We start from the raw sequence: 7,784 nt of genomic DNA, 5'->3' as shown, positions 1-7,784 counted from the left end.
TCCACAGTAAGACAGATATGATAAACGTGCCAGTATAAATCCACAGTAAGAGAGACACGATAAACTGGCCAGTATAAATCAACAGTAAGTCAGACATGATAAACTGGCCAGTGTAATCCCACAGTAAGACAGACATGATAAACTGGCCAGTGTAAATCAACCGTAAGACAGACACGACAAACTGGCCAGTGCAACTCCATATTTAGACTGACACGATAAAGTGGCAAGTGTAAATCAACAGTAAGACAGACATGATAAACTGGCCAGTGTAATTCCACAATAAGACAGACACGATAAACTGGCCAGTATAAATCAACAGTAAGACAGACATAAGAAACTGGCCAGAGTAATTCCACAGTAAGACAGACATGATAAACTGGCCAGTGTAATTCCACAGTAAGACAGACATGATAAACTTGCCAGTGTAATTCCACAGTAAGACAGACCTGATAAACTGGCAAGTGCAATTCCACAATAAGACAGACACGATAAACTGGCCAGTGTAATTCCACAGTAAGACAGACATGATAAACTTGCCAGTGTAATTCCACAGTAAGACAGACATGATAAACTGGCCAGTGTAATTCCACAGTAAGACAGACATCATGAACTGGCCAGTGTAATTCCACAAAAAGACGGCACGATAAACTGGCCAGTGTAATTCCACAGTAAGACAGACATGATAAACTGGCCAGTGTAATTCCACAGTAAGACAGACATGATAAACTGGCCAGTGTAATTCCACAGTAAGACAGACATGATAAACTTGCCAGTGTAATTCCACAGTAAGACAGACATGATAAACTGGCCAGTGTAATCCCACAGTAAGACAGACATGATAAACTGGCCAGTGTAATTCCACAGTAAGACAGACATGATAAACTGGCCAGTGCAATTCCACAGTTAGACAGACATGATAAACTGGCCAGTGTAATCCCACAGTAAGACAGACATGATAAACTGGCCAGTGTAATTCCAAAGTGAGATAGATACGATAAGCTGGCCATTGCAATTCCACAGTAAGACAGACATGATAAACTGGCCAGTGTAATTCCACAGTAAGACAGACATGATAAACTGGCCAGGGCAATTCCACAGTTAGACAGACATGATAAACTGGCCAGTGTAATCCCACAGTAAGACAGACATGATAAACTGGCCAGTGCAATTCCACAGTAAGACAGACATGATAAACTGGCCAGTATAATTCCACAGTAAGAGAGACACGATAAACTGGCCAGTGTAAATCAATAGTAAGTCAGGCATGATAAACTGGCCGGTGTAATTCCACAATAAGACAGACATGATAAACGTGCCAGTATAAATCAACAGTAAGACAGACATGATAAACGTGCTAGTATAAATCAACAGTAAGACAGACATGATAAACTGGCCGGCGTAATTCCACAGTAAGACAGACATGATAAACTGGCCAGTGTAATCCCACAGTAAGACAGACATGATAAACTGGGCAGTGTAAATCAACCGTAAGACAGACACGATAAACTGGCTAGTGTAATTCAACAGTAAGACAGACATGATAAACTGGCCAGTGTAATCCCACAGTAAGACAGACATGATAAACTGGCCAGTGTAATTCCACAGTAAGACAGACACGATAAACTGGCCAGTGGAATTCCACAGTAAGGCAGACATGATAAACGTGCCAGTATAAATCAACCGTAAGACAGGCATGATAAACGTGCCAGTATAAATCAACAGTAAGACAGACATGATAAACTGGCCAGTGTAAATCAACCGTAAGACAGACACGACAAACTGGCCAGTGCAACTCCATATTTAGACTGACACGATAAAGTGGCAAGTGTAAATCAACAGTAAGACAGACATGATAAACTGGCCAGTGTAATTCCACAATAAGACAGACACGATAAACTGGCCAGTATAAATCAACAGTAAGACAGACATAAGAAACTGGCCAGAGTAATTCCACAGTAAGACAGACATGATAAACTGGCCAGTGTAATTCCACAGTAAGACAGACATGATAAACTTGCCAGTGTAATTCCACAGTAAGACAGACATGATAAACTGGCAAGTGTAATTCCACAATAAGACAGACACGATAAACTGGCCAGTGTAATTCCACAGTAAGACAGACATGATAAACTGGCCAGTGTAATTCCACAGTAAGACAGACATGATAAACTGGCCAGTGTAATTCCACAGTAAGACAGACATCATGAACTGGCCAGTGTAATTCCACAAAAAGACGGCACGATAAACTGGCCAGTGTAATTCCACAGTAAGACAGACACGATAAACTGGCCAGTGTAAATCCACAGTAAGACAGACATGATAAACTGGCTAGTGTAAATCAACAGTAAGACAAACACGATAAACTGGCCAGTGCAATTCCACAGTTAGACAGACATGATAAACTGGCCAGTGCAATCCCACAGTAAGACAGACATGATAAACTGGCCAGTGTAAATCAACCGTAAGACAGACACGACAAACTGGCAAGTGCAATTCCACATTTAGACTGACACGATAAACTGGCCAGTGTAATTCCACAGTAAGACAGACATGATAAACTGGCCAGTGTAATCCCACAGTAAGACAGACACGATAAACTGGCCAGTGCAATTCCACAGTTAGATTGACACGATAAACTGGCCAGTGTAATTCCACAGTAAGACAGACATGATAAACTGGCCAGTGTAATTCCACAATAAGACAGACATGATAAACTGGCCAGTGTAATTCCACAGTAAGACAGACATGATAAACTGGCCAGTGTAATTCCACAATAAGACAGACACGATAAACTGGCCAGTGTAATTCCACAGTAAGACAGACATGATAAACTGGCCAGTGTAATTCCACAGTTAGACATACATGATAAACTGGCCAGTGTAATCCCACAGTAAGACAGACATGATAAACTGGCCAGTGTAAATCAACCGTAAGACAGACATGATAAACTGGCCAGTGTAATTCCACAGTTAGACATACATGATAAACTGGCAATTGTAATCCCACAGTAAGACAGACATGATAAACTGGCCAGTGTAATTCCACAGTGAGATTGATATGATAAGCTGGCCAGTGCAATTCCACAGTAAGACAGACATGATAAACTGGCCAGTGCGATTCCACAGTAAGACAGAAATGATAAACTGGCCAGTCCAATTCCACAGTAAGACAGACATGATAAACTGGCCAGTACAATTCCACAGTTAGACAGACACGATAAACTTGCAAGTGTATTTCCACAGTAAGACAGACATGATAAACTGGCCAGTGTAATCGCACAGTAAGACAGACATGATAAACTGGCCAGTGCAATTCCACAGTAAGACAGACATGATAAAGTGGCCAGTATAAATCAACAGTAAGACAGACATGATAAACTGGCCAGTGTAATTCCACAGTAAGACAGACATGATAAACTGGCCAGTGTAATTCCACAATAAGACAGACATGATAAACTGGCCAGTGTAATTCCACAGTAAGACAGACATGATAAACTGGCCAGTGTAATTCCACAATAAGACAGACACGATAAACTGGCCAGTGTAATTCCACAGTAAGACAGACATGATAAACTGGCCAGTGTAATTCCACAGTTAGACAGACACGATAAACTGGCCAGTGTAATTCCACAATAAGACAGACACGATAAACTGGCCAGTGTAATTCCACAGTAAGACATACATGATAAACTGGCCAGTGTAATTCCACAGTAAGACAGACATGATAAACTTGCCAGTGTAATTCCACAGTAAGACAGACACGATAAACTGGCCAGTGTAATTCCACAGTAAGACATACATGATAAACTGGCCAGTGTAATTCCACAGTAAGACAGACATCATGAACTGGCCTGTGTAATTACACATGCAGTATACAGTACATCACATGCAGTATACAGTACATCACCTGTAGCAAACACCATATCACATGCAGTATGCACAATTTCACATGCAGTACACACTATATCAGATGCAGTACATACTATGTCACATGCAGTATACAGTATATAGAGAATCTCACCCGAGTGTCTTTTGATATCAAATATATCAACACGAGTTTATAAAAGTGGAAGAATTCAGAGGCTTGCCGAGGATTTTTGCCACTTTTATCAACGAGTGTTGATATATTTGATATCAAAAGACACTCGGGTGAGATTTTATTTATCATCCAACATCATTCTTCAAACTTTTCAATTTGTAGACAGTAATTAGCAGTGTCTTCAGTGTAAAAAGTACTGCTAACAGCTTCAGTAGCAGAGCCATTAGTGATGTCATTTGATTGTGACGTCATGGTAACCAGTGACGTCACAATGCTCTGCAAAGCATTGTGATGTAATTTCATTGCAGCGATATCTACAGTGGGAGCCAGTTTGGATGATAAATCACATGCCGTACACACTATATCACATGCAGTATGCAGTATAACACAAGCAGTTTACAGTATGTCAAATGCAGTATACACTATATCAGATGCAGTATACATTTTGTCACATGCAGTATACACTATATCACATGCAGTATACAGTATGTCACATGCAGTAAACACTATATTACATGCAGTATACACTATATCACATGCAGTATACACTATTACATGCATTTTGTCATATGCAGTATACACTATATCACATGCAGTATACATTTAATCACATGCAGTAAACAGTACACCACATGCAGTATACAGTATATCACATGCAGTGTACAGTACATCACATGTAATATACAGTACATCACATGCAGTATACAGTATATCGCATGCAGTATACACCATATCACATGCGGTATACAAGATATCACATGCATTATACGGTATATCATATGCAATATAGGGTAAGTTTATCGCATGTTGTATACAGAATATCAGATGCAATATAGAGTATACCGCATGCAGTATACAGGATATCACATAAAACCTACAGTATGTCACGTGCGATGGGAGCCTGGTAATCTTGGTTCTAGGTAGTAGGAGAGAAAAGAAAACGTCATTTTAACAGCATACACATAATATTAACTTAATTACAAGAAAAAGCGAGACGTGATGGCTTAAGCTTCAGCCGCAAGTATACTTCGAACGTCAGCTTGCTCTAGTAGTATAAATGATGGGGGTTCTGTCGCAACCCACTCTGGACAGGCCCAGACAGTGCCTCCATGGGGGGCTTTAGAGTATGTGAATTATGTGATGACGATATATCGAGGAAACAATTTATTCTTAATCTCCTACCAGTTCTCTGTTTTTTGGCGAGGAATGCTTGGCACCCTTGTTGTCTCCCCTGTTCCATGTACTGTATGCTGCATGTGATATGGTGATAAGGGAATTATGTGTGAAGTCCATTTGTGATATTGCTGGAATATTGCTAAAAGCGGCGTAAAACCATACTCACTCACTCACTTGTGATAGACTGTTTACTGCATATAATATACTATATGTTGAATGTGATAACCTGTATAATGCACGTGACATTCTGTATACTGCAGGAGATCGGTATAGGTATAGGCGGGGAACAAAGCACACTAAGAGGAAGATTGCAGTTGTTGTTTGTAGGCTTGAACACTGGGACAATATATAGATGGAAAGGTTGATGTGCTAAGCTCCACCAACACGCAACATAGATAATTTGATAAAATAGCACATGTAAGAAATAAGTTAATCCTTGCTTTATAAGTATAACAATTGATAGGTGAGAAGTGACTTTACTTCGTTTCGTCATCATACAGCGAATACTAACAACAGGTGTTTACAATAGATCTATGGGATCACACAGCCTGTTTGACAACATGACCCTCGCTGGCCTTGGCATAAAACAGCATCTCTTTGTTACAGCACACATGTGGCCACATTGCAATAAATATGACGCAACTAAACACCACGTGTCCATGTCACACACAGATCGTTGAAACCAACCGTTGATCACCTATTGAAAAAAGAGAGCTTCCAGAATGATAATATTACAACAAGTTTCATGTAATTAAACTTCCTATATTCAAGTGTCATTTAGCTATGGTGACAGTACGACTCTGTGGTAGTTCTGCCAGTGAAAATATATGCTGCATATGTTATGTATTTGTTGAAGCATCTACGGAAGCTTCGAAAGTGACGACATATAGTACCTTCTACGGGTGTGGATGCGTCTGCCATGTACATTATTAGAAAACTCCTGCGTGGTAGAGGTAGATATATGGATAGATAACCCCTGTGCGGTAGAGGTGGATATATTGGTAGATAATCCCTGTGTGGTAGAGGTGGATATATTGGTAGATAGCCCCTGTATGGTAGAGGTGGATATATTGGTAGATAACTCCTGCGTGGTAGAGGTAGATATATTGGTAGATAGCCCCTGTGTGGTAGAGGTGGATATATTGGTAGATAACTCCTGTGTGGTAGAGGTGGATATATGGGTAGGGAACTCCTGCGTGGTAGAGGTAGATATAAGGATAGATAACCCCTGTGTGGTAGAGGTGGATATATTGGTAGATAGCCCCTGTGTGGTAGAGGTGGATATATTGGTGGATAACTCCTGTGTGGTAGAGGTGGATATATGGGTAGGTAACTTCTGCGTGGTAGAGGTAGATATATTGGTAGATAACTCCTGTGTGGTAGAGGTAGATATATTGGTAGATAACCCCTGTGTGGTAGAGGTGGATATATGGATAGATAACCCCTGTGTGGTAGAGGTAGATATATGGGTAGATACCTCCTGTGTGGTAGAGGCGTATATATGGGTAGATAACTCCTGTGTGGTAGAGGTGGATATATGGGTAGGTTACTCCTGCGTGGTAGAGGAAGATGTATGGGTAGATAACTCCTGTGTGGTAGAGGTGGATATATGGGTAGATAACTCCTGTGTGGTAGAGGTTGATTTATGGGTAGATAACTCCTGTGTGGCAGAAGTAGATATATGGGTAGATAACTTCGGTGTGGTAGAGGTAGATATATGGGTAGATAACCCCTGTGTGGTAGAGGTAGATATATGGGTAGATAACCCCTGTGTGGTAGAGGTAGATATATGGGTAGATAACGCCTGTGTTGTAGAGGTAGATATATCGGTAGATAACTCCTGTGTGGCAGAAGTAGATATATTGGTAGATAACTCCTGTGTGGTAGAGGTGGATATATTGGTAGATAACACCTGTGTGGTAAAGGTGGATATATTGGTAGATAACTCCTGTGTGGTAAAGGTGGATATATGGGTAGGTAACTCCTGCGTGGTAGAGGTAGATATATTGGTAGATAACTCCTGTGTGGTAGAGGTAGATATATTGGTAGATAGCCCCTGTGTGGTAGAGGTAGATATATGGGTAGATAACCCCTGTGTGGTAGAGGTGGATATATGTGTAGATAACTCCTGTGTGGTAAAGGTGGATATATGGGTAGGTAACTCCTGCGTGGTAGAGGTAGATATATTGGTAGATAACTCCTGTGTGGTAGAGGTAGATATATTGGTAGATAGCCCCTGTGTGGTAGAGGTAGATATATGGGAAGATAACACCTGTCGGGTAGAGCTGGATACATGGGTAACACTATCGCACAGAGGTAAATCTTATCACAAATAGGTTTTGTCTTTTGTGAGCACATACACATTACACGGCAGTGGAATAAGAACTGAAACAGAAAAAAACTTGATATCCAGTAATTACATCACGTGCCAGTAGGAAATCGGAAGCAATATATAATGTCTTCCAGCCATACCATTGATTACGCTGTCGTTCAACGTCTTTAAATATTTTGACAATGGTTTGACTAGATTACAATATTGCCATTTTGCCCCATGCTCTTAACATAAAAGC

Source organism: Haliotis rufescens, unplaced genomic scaffold, assembly GCF_023055435.1.
Source record: "Haliotis rufescens isolate VD_foot unplaced genomic scaffold, xgHalRufe1.0.p SCAF_5, whole genome shotgun sequence".
NCBI lineage: Eukaryota > Metazoa > Mollusca > Gastropoda > Lepetellida > Haliotidae > Haliotis > Haliotis rufescens.
Note: the sequence above shows the minus strand (reverse complement) of the source record.